A 21,149-nucleotide genomic window follows, 5' to 3' on the forward strand; every position below is an offset into this window, starting at 1 on the left:
CAAATGAATTTTTTTCAATGAAAATATTTAGGCCAAACATTTTAGTGTTGAATTAATTCAATAATTCTCATTGTTTTTATAATAATTAAAGTATTTCATGGGTATGTAGTTGTTACCAAGAAACATGAAGATGTTTTGTTCCAGCAGTCATAGAGTCTTAAAAATCTCAGAGTTGCTAGGAACCTTGAGAGATCAGATATTGTGACATATTAAAGTGTATCTTAACTAAGAGTACAAAGGGGGAACGAGTTTAAGATATCTTTAATGATAGCCTGCCTTTAAGAAGTTTTAAAAACATCTAATTTTTGTTTTAAAGATAAGGTTTTATTTATTTATTTATTTATAAGTGTGCCAAGGATCAAACCCAGGGCCTCACACATGCCAGGCAAGCACTGTACCACTGAGCCACAACCCTAGCCCCATAAAATAGCTAATGTTTTTGATATGCATGAGTATTCATTCTTAGAAATTTTCCATTTTATTATAAAATTCCACAGACACATATGTATTACAAATGCCCTTAAGGTTTCACATCTGAAATCCAGTGGTCAAAATACATGACCCCTGAACTGAACTCAGACTGAACAAATGTGGCGCAGTGTTTAAAAAATGAAATAAAAACTCAAATATGAATGTCTTTAGGTAGAGTACTTATCAGGTCTAGTCAGTGTTCTGAGTACTTCCTGATTGATTTATAACTTGGCTCTTTCTGATGCTTGGCCTGTGAAAGTATTTGAGTGTTTAAATTCTGATAAATGACAGAAAGTATGATTTCTTACCTTTATTACCTTAATTATTCAGTTAAATTCCATGAATCATGTGGTCAGGTTGTTCTTACTTATGGAAATCCAAAAGGTGTTAACCATCCAAATCTCACTTTTTGAACATATACTTAAATAAACCACACAAAACCAAAGGTATATTCACGTTCTTTAATGAATTAATTAATCAAATAAAAATGAAATTTAAAAATTAATGTTTAACATATTAAATAATAAATTAAAGGAATATAAAATTCAGAAAATATTTTAACATTGGAATCTAGATGTAAAGAGGAATTTTGTGTTTTATAGCATTTTAATTTTTAGTGTACATACTCTGAGCTGGTCCTCTTTGACCCACAGCTTTTCTTCCCTTTTTCCCTTTAGACTGATAAGAAGAGATCTGACATTCAGTTCATTATCCTTCAGGTTAAAGAATAATTTTCATGGGTTGGGAGTCAGTAGTTGAACATATACTTAGCTCGCCTAGGGCTTGGGATTCAGTTCCCAGAACCAAAAATAAAAAATAGAAAAGAGGGCTGGAGTTGTGGCTCAGTGGTAGAGCGCTTGCTTAGCATGTATGTGTCACTGGGTTCGATTCTCAGCACCACATATAAATAAATAAAATAAAGGTCCCTTGACAATTTAAAAAAATATTTAAAAAAAATAGGAAAGAATAATTTTCTTTTGACATTTGTTTTTAAAGAAACAATAAGAACAACATTCATATTCTGAATGTGCTAAGTTCTTTATGTGTATTGTCCTTTGCAATTGTCACACAAATATTAAAAGTAGCAACTATTACTGTCTGGGTTTTAAAAATTTAGAAAATTCAGGCACTGAGAGGCTTAGTAACTTGCCTAAAATTAGCCTGTAACAAGTAATGGCACTGAAATTTGGATCTGTGCTTACATGAGTGAGAGCTTTGTGTAAACTCAGGCATATAAAAAATCCAAGTAGTTTTTCCTTTTGTGCAAGCTACATGGCACCCTTAAGTCTAAAATGCAAACCTTTGCCTGTTTTCTGTGTGTTTTATCTTATCTCGGTGTGTAATATAACCAGGGAACTCTTTTGCCTTTCTTTGTTTTTGGTATCGTAGGGTACGTTTTAATTTTTATATAATTTCTTTAAAAATTTCATTGATACAAAGAATTTCCATATGACCTTTACCTACATTCATCAGTTACATTTCCCTTATTATTCTTGCTACACACGTATAAATAATATTTTCTAAACTATTCAAGATAAATTGGAGATATCATGTTCCTTTACCACTAATATTTCAGTATTTCCTAAGCACAGACACCTTCTCTTAATTGTCAAAATCAGGAATTTTAACCTTGATTCAGCATTATTGTGGAATTTATAGTCCATATTCAAATTTACCATTTACCTTAATAATGTCCTTCATAGTTATTTTTAAAAATTCTGGTCCATGGTCTAACTCAGGATCATGCGTGTTGCATTTAGTGTTCATGTCTCCTGAGTCTGCTCTAATCTGGAATGTTTCTCCTGCTTTCCTTTTCCTTCTTGCCTGTGATATTTTTGAACAACATAAGCCAGTTTTGGAGAACATGTCTCATTTTGGGTTTGCCTGGTATTTCCCTATAATTAGATCCAGATTATACATTTTTAGGAAGAATACCAAAACATTGTATCCTCAGTATCAGGAAGTACATACCTGTTTATCCCAGTATTGGTGATGTTAACTTTGATCACTTGGTTCATAGTGATATCTCCAGGATGTCTCTACTGAGAAGTTCATGAGTAATTGATGAGTAATTTGTGGGGAGACACTTTGAGACTATGTAAATATCCTTTTTCTAACAAGATTTCACCTATTAGTTCACCTAATATTCATGAATGTTTTTCAAACTCCAGTGTTTCCACTACATTTATTATTTATCATTCAGCTGCAGGAGTGACTTTCCCTTTTCCCTCATTCATTGTCAAGAACTGTGAAAGTCTGAAATTTTACTATGTTTACGCGCTAAATTAGCCTGTTACTGTTTCTTAAATGCTGCAGAAGGCACATGACTCCTGGGTCAGAGCCAAAGGTTTATTATTCATGACATGGCAAACTGCGTGAGCTTCCTTTGTTTTGCATTGATTTCTCATGTCCCCCAAGTCCTGCAGGGACTACGCAGGTAGGCCTAGTTGGATTCCTGCGTATGCCGCAGGTTATGCTATAGGGAAGGAGCACTGAGTTTTAGGGATTCACCACTTTATAGCTGGTGGAAGTAAGCCTGCTCTTTGTCAGGGTGGGAAAGAGATTACCTCATCCCTGAAGGTGGCATGCTGCACACACAATCCTGAGTAGTGGCCCAGGTGGCCAGTGGTAAGGGCCTTGTCTACTGAACAAGAATGTGTAGGACAGACAGAACCCCATGGTGGATTACCTTATACAACATTCATGTATATCAAGTATAAAATCATGGATTTCTATTTTATTCAATGGGGTATAATCCACTAAAATAATGTATTTGACCACTAGGAGCCCTGTGAGATGGTTTTTTCATCCTTTTGATCAATGTTGACATTCTTAGAGCATTTTCTTACTTTCTGACTCAAAATGTTCCAAGCTATATTAGTTTCCTGCCACTACTGTAACAAAGTACCACAAACTCATACTTTATTGCTTAAAACAACAGAAATGTATTCTCTCACAGATCTGGAAGGTAGAAGTCTGTTAATAGAAGGTGTTAGCAGAGCCGTGATCCTTTGAAGGTTGTAAAGAGTGCTTGTCTCTTCCAGCTTCTGGTGGCCCCTCATTCCTTGGCTTGTAATGGTTTAGCTCCAGTCTCTGCTTCTGTCTTCAAATGGTCTTCTTCCCCATGTCTGTGTGTCCAGATCTCCCTCTCCTTTCTTTTGTAAAGATACCAGTCACTGGATTTGGTGCCCTCCCTAATGAAGTATGACCTCATTCTATTTCTCCAGAGACTGTATTTCTTATTCACAGGTATCTAGGGTTAAGACTTGGACACATCTCTTTGGAGGACCCAGTTCAATCCACTATACTGGCTCATCCAATGTTTTCTGTGTCCTAGCACTGGACTCATCAAACTTCCCTCTTGCTTTTTTAGTAGAGAACAGTATTTAGAAACAGAGGTCTGAATGTTGGGTAGTCTTATTGCTATTGGAATGTCATTGCTTCTAGGCCCTTTAAGCAGACAGACCTAAATAATGTATATACTCAAATGTATGTATGTATATATATATGTGTGTGTGTGTGTGCGTACACATAGATGCTCATCACAGACGTGTAAAGACACATACTTAGAAACTGTTGCATATATATCCTATATAAATATTTATATATTAATCTTACATATTAAAAACTACATATTCATATTGATACCTTTAATTTCCAGCCCGACACTATTAGGTATATTCTTGTCTTCTTTCCATATTTGTAACTCATTTCTCTAATAGAAACCTGGCTTCCAGTATCCTCAATGTATTAACTTATTTGCTCCAGCCTAGAAAAGAAAGTAGTTTCAGAATTGCTGACCTATCTATACCACTGTGAAAATCAAATTTACTAACTGAAGTTTTCTGTTTACAGGAGTTTCTTTTAGGGCAAAATTTATATACACTGAAATGCACAAATCTTAAATGTATAATTTGATGAGTGTTGATGAATAAGCAAGGCAGTTTTGTAAAAACCTTGGTGAAATTGGAAAATAATTGCATTCCCGGTCACCTTGTTTTTACTGCTACTTAATTGACTCATTGGTTATTTGGGAGATTAGGATTCTTTTTAATATGAATGCCCCGAACCATCCAGTAACCCTGTTCTGAAGTGGCTGCCTTGCCGGTAAATAGTATTGACATGCACAATAGGACCACTAAGCTGGAAGTCCTGTAGTAAGTTTAATGTATTTTCCACTCTGGACCAAAAGATATGTTGTTGTAGCCTGATAAATCTAGTAACAGTTCTGGAAAAGGATGTTTTCCAAATTGAAGAACCAGGTGTTCTCCCATAATTCCTAGATAATACCTGATATTTTTCGTGGACTTTTTTGAGGAGATTGTTGTTCCTAAGTGCATGACTTCTGCTTTTTTGTGGTTGTTGTTTACTTGTTTGTTATGGTTTTTTGGTGGTGGCAGTTCTGGAGCTCAAACCCAGGGCCTTGTTCATGTTAGGCAAACGCTGCCACTGAGCTGCACCCACAACCTGGTACTGTTTCTTTTGAGTGCTGATAGCAAAATGATTAGAAAATTTGATCTCTCCAGATCTCACTAATATTGTATATTTTGGATATGTAATTAAGATTTATCCTAATCTGTAAAAGATTACTATTTCATGTTGAACCAAATATAAAATGAGATGTTTTGTTCTACTTCATAAGAGCTTAATTGACCTTATTTTGCAGTTCTAGACTTAGCAACACTTATTCCATAAAATAGATTGTTTCTTTTTCTTAAAAGATTTTAATTGGCTTCATTTTGGATTCAAAAATTGGGCAACATTTCATTCCATAAGACAGAGTAAGTGTTCCCTCTTTTTACTAACACCTGTTAAAGTGTCATTGATTAGTCATTCATTCTACACATTCATTTTATACTTATTGTTAGTTGTAACTCTAGGGTCCGGGAATAGAGGAGTTGGTAAACACAGCAGAAAAATCCCTGCTCTTAGGTAGTTTACAGTCTGGCAAGGGCAAGTAATAAGAAAAATAAGTAAATATTGTATACTTATTTGTAAATATAATGTATTAGAAGGTGATTAATGCTATGGAAAGAATGGGAGAAGGATAAGGGTTTATAAGGGAGAGTTACAATTTTAAATATGATTATCAAGGAAGGCTCACTGAAACAGTGACAAAAAAGTATAAGAAGAACTTTCTGTGGACTGTAGAGGGAACAAGCAGGATGAGTCCTGATGGCAGGATCATAGCTGGTGTGCTGTAGAAACTTCCAAGGCTGAATATGGATGGGAATGAAGGGCAGAGAAATAGAACATAAGGTGGGGTTGGGCATGTGGTATAGTTTATTGCAAGAATTATAGCCTTCACGCCGAAGGAGAAGGGAAATAAACTCTCATTGTAAACTTTATGAAAAGGTATAAGTATTCCTCACATTGTCCAATAAATAATATTACAGTGACGTTAATACAGACATATGGAAATAAGCACTGGAAATGAGTATAAAATGAAACCTCACAAAGTACCTTGACTTACACACTCACGCATACATTCAGTTCGGTGCCTTAGAAGTATCTTTCTCTGCCTCTGTAACAGTCAACTATAAATTGTTTCTTTTCAAAAAGCGTTCTCTGTAAATTCAACAGTTGATAGAAAGTTAATCAGGACAGGTCCTGTTTTTCATTTCTCTGCCCTCACCTCCATTCTTCACACCTGTAGTAAAACCTGTTGTGACCACTAGAGGGAGCACAGAAATTGTAAATAAGATGGCTTTATTCTCTGGAGGTTCTAGGGCTTTCTGTTTCACAGAAATAGTACCTTAGTTCTGACTATTCTCTTGCTTTTTCCTTTTAATTTTTTGACTCTTTAAATCATGAAATTTTTTATGTTTACTCAGAATCTCATTGGTAACTTCATTTCTTTTTATCTCATTGGTCTGATGACTCCTAGATAAGCATCCATTGTATTTTGTGTAAGTATTGTTCAGAAAAATAAATAGCATAAGTGGGAGAGGTGACTTTCTACTCTTTTTTGTTCTGATACTCAAATAAGTGGTTATCTTGCTGTCTAGTAGCCACCTATCCTTTTGCAAACCATCTTAATTTTTGTATCATCTTCTGCCTTTTTCCTACAAAAATTCATTTGAAGTCAGAGCAAATAAATTCATATGTAAGGTTTTACCCATAAAGATAATCATCATTTTCAGAATTTATAAGGAATATGATTATTTTTGCCAAAATTATTTGTTGTTTTTTTGTCATCCATAACAATTTTTGTTGATTATCAGATATTATTAGTATTAAGTTGGATTTCTTTTTTCTAGTTGCCTAATGCTAGAGAGTAATTCTTAAGTTATATTTTCTCAGATATTAGAACTTTCATCTCACAAAGAACTTCAGTCTGGGTGTGGTGGCTCACACCTGTAATCCCAGTGATTTGGGAGACTAAGGCAGGAGGATCAAAAGATTGAGGCCAGTCTCAACAATTTAGCAAGACCCTGAGCAATGTAGGAAGACTCTGTCTCAAAATTAAAAAAAAAAAAAAATTTTAAAGAGGGGTTAGGGAAGTTGCTCAGTGGTAAATCACCCCTGGATTTAATCCCCAATACCAAAAAATCAGAAAGAATTTCATCTAACTGTTATTCTTGATAGTATGACATCCAGACTATTGGCTTCTCAGAACCAAGGCCCATGCTGAATCCCACCTTGCCACCTGTAAGGTTTAGCATAGGGCATGCCTTAAAAGTTAAAATTCTGAACTCATCTGGCAATGTGTTGTGTGGTTCAGAGGGAGGGTTAAAGAAGAGTTTGAATCTGTATAGCCAGAAGTGCAGTTTGCTAGACTACCTTAGTACCTGAGTGTACTGTACTTCTGCTTATTTTTGCTTTATATAACTTTCCCAATTATAGCTCCCAGTTAATACAAAAATGGATTAATAACTTATGTAAATTGAATTCTGAATTTAGTAGCTTTAGTTCTTTTTTGTTATTTTTTAATATTCCTTACTCGTAAATGGACACAACATCTTCATTTTTATGGAGTGCCGAGGATTAAACCCCCGGTGCCTTTTACATGGGAGGAAATGCTCTTCCACTGAACTCCAGCCCCAACCCCTTTTAGTCCTTTTTTGATAGGGGTTGTGTCCATGTTTTCTCAGATACGTCTGTCTAAATCAGTAGAGTTAGGTTAACTTTGTTAAATACTATAATCTTTATGTAGGAACATGAAAGTTAATGTCATATTTAACTGCAAATTGAGCTTTGTGTGAGCCAAAAGGGGAGGAGACTCCCCTTGAGGTTGAAGAATATTTGAAAGAGATGTTTCTCTAGTATAGCCCTGGCTTAGAAGAGAATTTTGTAGAGCAGCAGAATTTTGTTCTGGAACATGGTAGGAAAATCCAAAATTCCTTTACTGGCTTATACTGGATTTAGTCATTTGATTCCATGTCATTTAAAACAATATCCTATAGAGGGCAGTGTTTCACAGTTTAAAATTACTGATTGTCCTGTGAAAATAAATGCATTTTATATTGCTTTATTTTGTGTTTCCTTCATAGACACACCGTGAAAATAAATGTAAAATAAGAAATAAAAGTTATAAACTGTACTTAATAGATAAAAATAAAACATTTTAATGAAAGGTTAAGATATTTTTAAAGAATACCTTATTGTCTTTCATTCAAAAATACTGTAGACTTGGAATAGTAGATGAGAACTAAAAATGAGAATGATTTTTTTCCTATTCAATTCATGTAAGTGAAGAAAAATAACAAATTTCACTTGGTAATCGAAGTTTTTTTGAGGTAAGGTACCAGAGATTAAACTCAAATGGGTTTAACCACTGAGACACATTCCTAGCCCTTTTTGTTTTTATTTTATTTTTTTTAACTTTGAGGCAGGGTCTCACTAAGTTACTTAGGCCCTCACTATTTGCTGAGGCTGGCTTTAAACTTGCAATCCTGCTGCCTAAGCCTCCTAAGTTGCTGGGATTACAGGCAATGCACCACTGCCCCAGCTGGGAATCTTAACTTTATTAGAAAGTTTGGGGAAAACTGATATCCTGTGTAACTCAAATTTTTCATTTTTGCAAAAGAATTTTTAAGACTTCCTTATTTGTGCCATAGAATAGGCACACACACACACACACACACACACACACACACACACATATATTCTAAGTAAAACATTTATACGTTTGAGTAGACCAGTCGAATTATGATGTTAAAACCATAGCCAGAATAATCTAAGAATAATTCCTCTTCTGATTGTTTTAGTACACCATTTTATTTATTTGAATAAAAGGCAATAGTTTATTAATTAGGAATTAGAACTGCATTTTATCTACTTCTCAAATTGTGAAGATTTTTCTTCTCTACTAAACTACCATTTGTCCTAATATCATATTTCATTATAACATGTTTTGTTATTAGGAAGACAAATGAATATATTTGGGGTCAAATTTATTAGCCTTCATATACAGGTAATTTCTGATATAGAAACCATGGTATATTAGTAAAAACATAAAATGGTCTATCCTGACTCCTTATAAAGAGTTATACAGTATTTAGGAACAGTAGAATTCTTGATATTCTGTGTACATTTGTCAATTTAATATAGTAGTCCCTAGTTGTAGTTAAAAATGCATAAAGTTCTGCTTATCTTCAGAAGGGAGCTGGCAAATAGATACTCGTCTGAGATATTCCTTGGGTATTTTCCCTTTCCTTCTAGTGCATCTGCTTGTCTTGAGTCTGAGTTTTCCCTGTTTCATTTGCCCTCAGCCCTCTTGTCATATTTGCCATTTGAGGAAAGGAAGTAGTGTGTTGGCCTATGTGTATGTGTACACAAAAATGCACCAGTGACAACTTCATTCTTTTTTTTTTTTAAATTAGTAGAATAGCTCAAATAAAACTCATAAAAGCTTTTAAAGGCCTCACATTATATCTTTTAGTAACACCCTAGTTTTGTTTCAGACATTTACAGTTTTTACTTGGGATAAACTTCTAGTGTTTTCATCAATATTGGTGGGATGAAGTTGCATTGGAGCCAGATTTTGACTTCAGTATGTGATAGTTGTTTGATATTTATTCTAGCCATAATAAATACCTAACTAGCAAAACAAAATAAGTGGTGTCATCTTCCAGTTTTTCTTTAGCTTGACTATTTAGTATGTTTGAAAAAAAAGTTTTCATAACTCTTAATGATCTGTAATTTCAATTGATGATATAGAAGTGAAATTAACTTAGATATTAATGTGATGTGCTTCACTTACTCTCTTTAACATAGTTAAGTTTCATCATAACATTTTTCTGTCATATAGTAGTTAAAACACTAGGTCTTTCTAAACATAAAGGTTGAAATCTGATGATTTGGATTTCAAATCCAGTGAAGGAAAATAATTTATTATTCCCCATTTATTTCTTTAGAAATGCATTGCTACACAAATCAGTGAAATTATATTACAAACTAATGAATGAATCATTTCCATTCTAATGTATTCTGTACCTGAATAGCATAGATCTTTCATACTGAATTCATTTATATATGTGTATATCTATGTATAAAATTCAGAGTCTAAGATTATCAGTTAATCCTTCTAATAATCCTGTGGGGTAAATATTATTACTTCTTTCTCACAGATGAGGAAACTAAGCCTCAGGGAGGTTAAGTAATTTAACTGAGAGGTTGAGTAATCAGCCTATAACTACAAATTATAAAAACAAGACTTCATACCTGGGTTTGCTTTTGATAAGCTAGTTTATTTTTCCCACACCATATAGTTCAACACATTTTAGTTTTTTGTGTTTTGGTTTTGTTTTTGGTTTTTGTTTTAGCTTTTCGGACATATAATACGCTTTATATTCTGTTTCCTTAAATATCATGAGATACTTGGCCCAATTTTAATTAGAGCCTGATGCCCTTTTCTAGGACTTCTTCCTACCTTTTAAAAGCAAGTATAGGTTTCAGTTATATTTTAAGCTCAGGTGATATACCTCTCATTTTGTAACTTTTGAAAAGAAATATACTGTGGATCTGTTTCAAGATGGTCTTTAGTTGTGAACTCTATCTCGAGAACATAGTATTATTCTTGCATTTCTCACTGTAAATATTAATTTCATTAATTGAAAATTTAAACAAGAGAAAAGTGGTCTTTCTGTTTTATTTTTTATTTTGAAATCAAACTATATTTTCAGTAAGAGCTTATAATCTTTGAAAATATTTCAAAGTATTATTTTTATATTTAGATTTACTGTGAGGAAAAAGCTCAACATGGAATGAATATTACCATTTCATAATTTTAACCTTATTAAGTATAGAATGACTGTGGGTATGTGTATGTATATACATGTATAAATGGATACTGATATGGATGTTCCTTGTTTTGTTTTTTTGATACTGAGCTTGAACTCAGGGGTGCTCTACCACAGAGCTACATCCTCAGTTCTTTTTATTTATTGAGATAGGGCCTCACTAAGTTGTTTAGAGCCTTGCTGAGTTGCTGAGCCTTCTTTGAGCTTAAGATCCACCTGTCTTAACCTTTTGAGTCACTGGGATTACATGCGAGTGCCACCCTGCCTGGCTTTGCTTAACTTTTTAATGTCAGTAAAATGATTTAAGAGATATTTTAATCAGGGCTGGAGTGTGGTTCAGTAGTAGAGTGCTTACCTAGCATGCTTGAGTTCCTGTGTTTGATCCCAGGCCACCCACACTCCCTGACACACACACAAATTTAAGTGGAATTCAGAACTCGTATTTTGGTGGTGGTGGTGGGTGATTGTATTAATTTCCCTCATACTACCTGCTGACACCTAGCATTCAATATCAATAACAATAGCACAGGATCTTTGATGGTGTTACCAGGAAATTAGATCTAAAATTAAGATTTAATTAAGATCTAAAATACAGTGTAGTTGTGTTTATGTTATTTACATTGCATTCTAAATACTTTTTTCTGTTGTTTAAATTTTTGTAATACTCTGAGAATTTAGTATACCTCCCTTTTAAATTTTTTTAAGAAAACTCTTTATATTTGAGGATATTAAAATTTCATATTATAAACCTAGATGGATAGGTTTTCAGATTGATTTCGTTTCATGTGTCTACCCACTGCCAAATTTGGTTCATGTTCAGAATTTTATATAGTGAGAAACTGAATGTTTTAAATGCCTGATGTTTGTACAGTACCTGATTAAATCATTTTATCACTATTTTAATCTTTGTGCTCTTTCTTCATATTAATTTTTTATAGTCCATGGAACATTTTTCTTATATATGTTTTATTGTATTGAATTGTTCTATATTCTTGTTTATTGCTCTTGTACTCTACTGGATTTCTTTACTTCCCAGTAATATAGTTTGTGTTGTATAATTGAGGCTAACTATGTTAATTCATCCTTTGAGAATCAATTCGGTTAAGATTTATTGAGCGTCTCCAGACTGCATTACTTAGCATAAACTAATGCTGTAATCCTGTTGAAATTTTATAATAATAATGATTAATTATATGTCATCTTCTGAAAATTTTAAAATATTAATGTACTTAGGAATGTGATTTTCTCAGTAAACTCAAGGTACCAAATTGGTCAGCTTTTAGCTCCCTCTTCTAGCATTTCTGCTGATCAATATAAAGTCATGCAGTCATCCAGTTCAATTTGTCATTGGCCTGTAACTTTGAAAAACTGAATTAGAAGATGTTATGATTAAAAAAAAAAAAAACAGCTGTTGATGAGATCCGCCTGTACATACACCCCTCTACCTTTGTAGTGTCTTCCATGTAAATTTAAATAGGAGATATTTCTCTGTTGGCAGCTAATTTCCTTTAACTTTATCATCAAAAGTTTCCAAGGATGCTTGATATGGGGTGCTTTAGCTGAGTCTATCCTGATTCCGGTTGCTGTTGTCTTCTGATCCCGAGTCATCCTTGTCTGTCAGTAGGGTATGCACCATTTTCCCATAGTCTAGCTTTTTTGCCAGGTATCACTTAAGCATCTAGATCAACTTCGAGTAGTGAAGTAATGGAAGAATTAACATTTGATACCCAAATGCCCCAGCAGAACATGGATTAAGTTAGAGGAAGGATTTGATAGTGTGGTGGGACTGGCCAGGGTAGAGAGAACAAAGGTATTTTGGAACCTTTCAGGTCAGGACTTTGCTCTAAAAAAGTTTCTAAAATTGCAGCATGTTAGAAATAATATTAAATGTATATCTTAGTAATTAGAGATGTAAACATTTTTCTGTGTTTACAGAGGCATGGGCATGTGTGTGTGAAAGGTAAGTTTTTGAAGAAATACATCTGCTGATACAGAAAATATGCACCTTGAATAATTAGCTGTGTCAGCCACTCTTGGTTTTTGTTTGGTCATTTTTATGTTTAATTTAATATATTTATTTATTTTTGCAGTGCTGGGGATTGAACCCAGGGCCTTGTGCATGCAAAGCAAGCACTCTACCAACTGAGCTTTCTCCCCAGCCATCATTTTTATGTTTAAATAAAATCTGCTGTTTTTTATTCATTACCTTGTGTTTCTTGGAAAAAGGTAAAGTGTTAATCATCTCCTTTCTTTGAAGTTGACAAATTTTCAATTATTTCTGTCATTTAGGAACAAGAAAATATCAATTGCAAAATGAAGAGAACAATAAATACTTAAGTTGCAAATTTCTATTTAAGTTATACTCACAGCTTAATGCAAAAGTTCTAAAATTTTAGAAAATTTAGACAACTATTCAAATACCATTTCTAAGAAATGGATATATCTCCACAAAAGAGAGCAGTTACGTATTTTTACCCATCTTCACATAGTGGCATTTGATTTTAAATGCCATTTTAATCATGTTCTTTAATGATCTATTCAACCTAACTTTATAAATTCTTTAAAAATACTTTATAGTGAGCACAAGCAAGATGACCTCTTAATACCTTATGTGATAAGATATGGATATTGTACTTGTTTGTATGAAAACAGTTTAAACTGGTTTTTCTTCTTTGTGGGCCTTTAAAAAAAAATCTGTATACTGAGTTTCTTGTCAGCTGTTTCAGAATCCTGGGAAGCTGGAGCTCTTCTAGGTATTTGAAGTGCTGTAATATATACCTAGATTGAGTTTGCTGCTTTACAGATCGCCCTCATTTCATGTAGAGTCCTGTATTTAAATAACTCGTATCATTGTTATTCTGTGTAGTGCTTTTGCAGTCAAACATCTGAAAGGTGATTGACTTTTTTCCCATAGTGCTATAATTTATAAGAAAACATAATTGAAAAGACTAGACCAAGATGATTTTGGTACATGGTTGTAATCTTAATTTCAGTGTAGAGAGTGAAGACTAAATCTGTTCAGAATAGACTGGTTAACTAAATGATCAACTGGAGTTTCATGCACTAACTTCTTTTCATTGTTTAATTTGTAGGATTTGGTCTTGGTTTTGGTTTTCTTTTTTCCTCATTTAATTTGCAGGTGTTGAGTGTCTTTGATTTTATGTCTGTTGCGAAATTTATGATTGGGTGCTTTATTTATGACATTGTAGTCTCAGCGTAGGCAATTGATTGAAATACAATATAGGGAAATTTAGTATGCATTTTTTAAAAGCTTAAATTGGGAAAATGAACCAACTGTGTTAATGTGGATTTGTTTAGAGTAAGATAAGATGGGAATGATAGGTTAATTTCTTTTTATTTCTATTAGCTTTTATTGTTAAAATGTTACTTACAATATTTGATGTGTTTAGTAGTGTTTTCTCATGTTTTAAAGTTGTGAAGGAAGACTCAAACTCATTGAAATTAGTTGCTTAGAAAATAGTTTGTAGAGTTCAATGAAAATATAAAATATTACATCAAGTACAATACTTAAAGAGGCAAAAATTTTATTAGTATGCTACTAATAGTAAATGGGATGTAGTGTTAGTGTTATTGGGTATATTATTTAGACTTTTGAATAAGTGACTAAGTTGAAATTATAGGAGAATTATTCAGAGAGAAAAGTTAATATGTTTCCTTTGTGTGGCTTGACTCTTATGAAACTGAATTAAGTCTAAGTCATATTCCTTTAAAGTAAAAATAGTGTTTTTCTTTGCATTGAATGTGTCAGCTACATGAATTTAGATTTTATTAACCTACTTGAAAATAAATACATTAATTTTTTAAAAATATTACAGGCTTAGATTTAAAACACACTATCAGAATATTATCTTGTTTTAAGGTATACTCTAGAGTGTCCCACTTCTTTGGAGGTGCAGTTTTATTTATTCTACAGTGTGAACAGAGTACGACTTCCAGGTAGTTGATATAGTCTTCCTTCTTCCTTCCTTTTTTTTTTTTTTGTGCTGGGGATTGAACCCAGAGTGCTCTCCCACTGAGCTACATCCCCAGCCACCTTTAAATTTTATTCATTTATTTGTTTTTGATGGGATCTGGCTAAGTTGCCCAGTCTGGACTTGAACTTGGATCTTCCTGCCTCACCCTCCTGAGTTGCTGGGATTACAGGTGTGTGCTACAACACCTAGCCACAATTATATTTTGAGACCAAAAATATTACTAATAGTATTGCTTTATAGTCAAGTCTTTTATGTGTTTGTTGGTTTTTAGAGAATGGCAGATGAAAAGGGGGAGAGTCAATCGATGGGTTGAGCGTAGGGTACAGTGTAGAAACCGAATCCAAAAAACAGTCGGGGTAATTCTTGAAAGGACCAAAAAAAAAAAAAAACAGGAAAAAGAAAGTTGTTATCCTAAATTTGGTCTGAATTTCTCAGTGCCTGTCCGCATGTGGGAAGTTTTTATATTGTTAAAGATGGATGGTTAACCATATAGAGAAATTTGAATTGGACACTAGCAGTGCAGCTTGGTGGTGGCTTATAGAGAGAAGTGATGACAAGCAGATGTGTCATTTTTCTTTTGATAATGAAGCATTCTGGTCAAGGACATATAGAAAACTGGATGGAACTGCAGATATTTTCTTTTATGTCAGAGTTTCCCTGACCATAGAAAATGTGAATCTGGAAACTGAGGGTAAGGTGTCATCATGTTTTTGCCATGTCCTCTTCTGTTGGGTTTGTGGACAGAATAACCTTCAAAGATTTTGGACTGCTAGGTTAGTGATGACACCTGTAATCCCAGCTACTCCAAAAGCTGAGGCAAGAGGTTCACAAATTTGAGATCAGCCTGGCAATTTAGCAAGACCCTGTCTCAAAAATAAACAGGGTTGGGAGTGTAGCTTAGTCGTAGTGCACTGGTGGGTTTGATCCCCAGTACCCCCAAAAAGATTTTATGGTGCTATATTTAAACTGATAACCTTAATATCTGATTTACAGGTAATCTGAAGAAAATTAGGCAGAGCTGAGAATAGCTGAGTCTTGTAATTCAATTGCACACTTTTAATGGAAGAGTGAAAAATTATATCTGCAATTTATAAGAATAAGCCATCCCCAGAAGAAATAACAAATGCCAGTAAACAGGAAACAATGTTCAGTCTCATTAAAAATCAAGAAATGTAAGATCAAAGTGTAGATTACTTCTCACCCGAAAGACTGAATCAGAGGCTGTTGGCTGAGCACGAGGAACTAGCACAGTGCGGCACCCTTAGTGACATGTCACTGGGCAGTCTTCCAGAGCATGGTCTTCTCACCATTTTAAACAACCTGCCCACATGGCCTTGTTTGTGGGGGCCAACTTCTCCAGGACCTCTCTCTGACTAGACTCCCGAAGGCTTTGACTCCAGCCACTCCAGGTTCAGTGATGGAAGGCAGTGTGGCTGAAGCTTCAGTCTCAGTGTCTCACTGCCTAGCAGGATTAGGTACAGGCTCAAAAGTTCAGGGGGACAACTTTGACCAAAGAGAAGGCAAGAGACAGGAAAGAATTGTCAGGCAATTGCTTTTCCCTTCTTTCCTTTCTTGCTGGTTCCAGGGTAGAGTGGTCTGTATCCTGACTGGAAAACATCCCGAGTCCGAGGTCAGTAGAGCCAGCTCTGCCAGTAGTACTATCTTTTATCTGTTTTTTCCTCCTTTTGGGCCTCACCTCCTTTTCATTCCCATCCTTTCTATTGTGGTATTTCACTTCCCAACAATTTGTGAGCTTGGAAAATTTGCCTCAAGTTCTGTTTCGTAGGGTATCTAGGCCAAAAAGCTAACAGTCCCACTTCTGAGACTATTCTATAAAAATACCTGCAAACTCTAGAATTAGATATGTGTTTGTGGATGTACACTACAGCATTGTTTACATTACTAAAAATTAGAAACAATCAATAGGAAGATGGTTAAATAATAATATATTATATAATGTAATACTATCCAGCAATAAAAAGAGTGATATGAAAAGTTATCTGTGATATATCAAGATAAAATGCAGGTACAGTATGTTTAGCGTGATCCCATTTTGAGAAATGAAGCCCCAGACACACCAGGTATGTTTGTGCCCACACATGGTCACAGACACAATATTGAAAGAAATGATGTGGGATTGGGGAAGTAGCAATGAAAGGCAAAGATTTTTACTTTTTACTTTATATACTTGATGATTTTTTTCACATTGAACATCTGATAAAACAGTAGAAAAAGAATTACTACTTAAATGTATACACACTGGGATAATTATTGAAAATGGAGAACCAGATGCTTTTAAAATATAGAAAATATATGAAAGTGCTTAGTTTGTTCAAAATTAATCTTTGGGGATTTTGTAGAAGCTGAATTTGTAACTATTATTTTTGTATAGACATGTACATATATACACGTACAAATGTGACTTTACCTAAGTTCTTTGTATATATTATGTACTGGTAACGACTCTAAGGTAGATGCTGTTATTATTACTGCTTTACGGATGAGGAACTCAAGGCCTCGAAAACTTCAAGAAAATAAAGTAACCACACCTGACGTCGTATACATTTAATAATGATGGTTAGAAAATTAATACAGTTCTGCTTGATTCCAGAGCCTGAGTTTCTAACCATATTGCCTCCAATTAATTTAATCCATGAGACCTGCTTATTAGAGCCTATGTGTGAGCTGATTGTAAAGCTCCCTGCCTACTCCACAACATACCTAGCCAAGTTTTAGTGTGTTTGGTTGGTAGAGTCTTTTTTTTTTTTTTTTTTCCTAAAGAGGAAATAACCTTTATGTTTTTTCTGATTATTAAAGAAATGTTTGTGTGTTTGGGTGCTAGGGATTGAACCTGGGCCTCACACGTGCTAAGCATGCATCCTACCACTGAGCTACACCCCCAGATCCAAAAAATATGCTTCTTACAGAAACTTTCTGATAGCACAGAGGAGTTTCTAGATAAAAATAAGAGTGATCTTAAACCATTGTTAACATTTTGGTGTTGGTGTTTTGAAAAATTTCTCTTTATATACATACATATAAATAGTTATAATTTTATTTTTCTTCCAAATGTGATCATACTACGATGATTTTTAAAAAAATCTGCTTTACTCTGCAATTATCATTTTTCTATGTCAGTATGCATGTATGATTTCTAATAATTGCATAGTGTTCTGTTGTATGGATGAATTCTATTTAATTTAGCCAATATTCTCTTTGGGACATTTGCCTACTTTACATTTTCCCTCACATAGGTAATGCTGATAAATATCTTTCTTCTTATATTTTTGCATACTTATCTAATTATTTCTTCAGGTTGGATTCCAGGTAGTCTGTAGCCAAATATTTTAGTTTTGATTATTGATTTATTCATCAAGCAGTGCACTATTTGTCTAGGAAGAAATACAGTCTCATGTTTTCTGTTAGTCACTTGTGATTTTTCATTAGTGGTTAATAATTGTTGAATACTAGCAATGGACATTGAGTACCCACTGTGAACATGGTACTATATTACTAGTTCAGAACTTTCCTGTGGATCAATCTGTGGCTACAAACTGTGAACCAGAATTGATTCATAGTAAACGGTGGAAAAAAATGTATGAGAATATTACTCTGTAGAATTTGGGAGAAAAAGAATGGAACTTAACTTTAAAACTATATAGTTTATACTTTTCCTTTAGATGATATTTATCTCCTGGTAATTCACAGTTGACGTGGCTCTTCTCTAGACAAGATTAAGAAAGTGTATCTGTCTGGGTCTCTATTGTATTATTCACAGTTAGGGGTCAGTAGCCATCAGTTGTTACTGAGTAAATGGGGAAATACATACCTAAAATGAAGTATGGTGCCTGTTTCAAAGATGGTTTGTAGAACCATAGTGAGCCAGCAGTTTGAATGTAAGTTACGATGTTGCTAAAAATTGTGTTTTCAAACTATATAGGGAAAGCCCACGTTCTCCACTTATTTAATAAACTATAATATTTTATACGTTTATACCATTTCATAAAGCAAGATGGTAAACATCATTCCATTTCTATACTGTGCAGCCTAATTATAAACACAGGATCAGACCTCTGTACCATGAGGCAACAGTCCAATAAATCAGTATTACAAATGATATGCCCCAAAGGAGTATTTACTGGTTACTTTAGCCAACTTACAAATGAATAGCTTAAGACCACAAGTAATTAGATGGGGTCAGGAGTGAAGAATACCTATAAAATGAATGGGAAGTTTCTTCCTATTATTTGAGGGCTGTTACCTCTTTTATGCTGATTTGTGTGCTAACTTATCATTGGTAGTCTCTGTATGTGTTTCAACTTTGACCTTTCAATTGTAAAACCTAAATAATCTTGATTATAACTACTAGGAAACAAAAATGAATCACTTAGATGCAGCAGATTTTCTGGACAAATTAGGAACTATTTTTTAAGTTTTTGGCATCCATGAACTATTTAATGGGCATTTTGTGCATAGGTGAAGAATTAGAGGTAAATTTTAATAAAGATTAATTGTAATTATTTTAACAATAAAACAAAATATTTTAAAATTTTAAATACACCTAAGATACAGCATTAAGGTTTTCCCCCAAGTCAGGAAAACTATCAAGTGTTGCAGTGTTAAGTTCTTAATGAAAAAGCATTATGAACAAACTGCCAAATCAAACACAAATAGTAGATATCTAGTAAATATTTTATAGAAATATGATCATAAATGGGCTATATCTCTCTCATACACTATATTTACATTTCAATTTTTGGTTTATTGCTTAAAAATTAAATATAATTAGAATAAATAGCATGCTAAAATTTCATCTTACATTTTGAATTAAAGCTTACTAAATTACACCTTTACCCCATATAGTATCTTAAATAAACATATGCACTTTACCAGCTTTAAATATTTTCTTAGGGTCATGAGTGTTCGATTTTCTCCTTTGTCCCCAGTACTGCAGAAAAAGAAAAGTATTTCAAATTTGATATATAAATACAAGTAGATTGTGTTAGCCCTTTCCCTGTGTAAATATCCCCAGTAGAATGCAGAATAAGAATTTAATGATTTTGTAAAAATTTATGATTTTAATTTTTCCTGTTCCCCTTGAAAATTGAAAGCTTTATTTATTTATTTATTTATTTTGATTCATTGTACACAAATGGAGTACAACTGTTGTTTCTCTGGTTGTACATGAAGTAGAGTCGCACCATTTTGTAATATTACATGTACATAGGGTAATAATGTTTGTTTCAGAAACTTGACATTGCATATATATTGGGAGATGATAGAATGCCAAAGTCTTTTTACTGTCTGTGTTATATTTAAACTAAAACGAGTGTGTGAGAACACTTATCAAAATGTACTAACAGCTATTAGTGAGAGCCTACTACTGCCTGGTAAACCATGTGTAAAGACCTTTATATTAGAAATAGAATAGCCACAAAGAAGCAGTTGTCTTCTCTTTTGCCTACACCATCAGGATATTCATTAGCTGTTTGTGAACTGTGGGTGCTAATTTAAGCTGGGTCTCCTTAGCTAAGCCAAAATTGAATGTTTCAGTCTCTGGTTTTATGAACTGCAGTTCACATGGCAGTGATACCTTTAACAAATTGTGCAGCTACAACTAGAGGGAAAGGTGAGTAAGACAAAACAGTAAGTTGTAGTTCTGGAGAAAGCACAAAAAAATTTAAATTAGTAACTATGGTTTTTAAATTTAAAATGTTAAGGTGGGCTAGAGCCAATTAATGAAGTATTGGAGATTTCACTCAAATAACTGGAATAGTTTAAACTCTGTGTTAGACTAGCAGGTTACCATAAAGTGAACTTATCACTTTCAGTAACATAATGTTATGGATAATTCTACTGTTTTATAATATGAATGATTTTAGTACTTTATAGTACTGAGATCTTGAAAAATGTCATTACGTTTGTTAGAACTTTAAGTTCTTTTTTTTTGTATTGTAAACAAATGGGATACATGTTGTTTCTCTGTTTGTACATGGCGTCAAGGCATACCATTTGTGTAATCATAAATTTACATAGGGTAATGTTTGATTCATTCTGTTATTTTTTCCCTTCCCCCCCACCCCTCCCACCTCTCTTTTCCCTTTATACAGTCCTTCCTTCCTCCATTCTTGCCCCCCTCCCTAACCCTAACTCTAACCCTAACACTAACCCCTCCCACCCCCCATTATGTGTCATCATCCACTTATTAGCGATATCATTCGTCCTTTGGTTTTTTGAGATTGGCTTATCTCACTTAGCATGATATTCTCTAGAACTTTAAGTTCTTATAAAACTTATAATAAAACATTTTATTAAGACTTTGAATCTATATGTTCTTTAAGAATTTGGTGCATTGTTAAGTGTGACTGTATTGTGTACAATGAAGATTCAGAATATGTGGTCTTCTTTGTAAGGAAGTTTAAGAGGAAGATGGCAAAAA

The 21,149-nt window shown here is 33.8% G+C and overlaps 1 protein-coding gene across 2 annotated transcripts in view; it reads left to right on the top strand.

The window, feature by feature from the left end:
• Acbd6 (acyl-CoA binding domain containing 6) overlaps window positions 1–21,149 on the top strand; it is a 149,823-nt gene that overhangs the window by 12,336 nt on the left and 116,338 nt on the right. The window lies entirely within an intron of this gene.

Source organism: Sciurus carolinensis, chromosome 12 (assembly GCF_902686445.1).
Source record: "Sciurus carolinensis chromosome 12, mSciCar1.2, whole genome shotgun sequence".
NCBI lineage: Eukaryota > Metazoa > Chordata > Mammalia > Rodentia > Sciuridae > Sciurus > Sciurus carolinensis.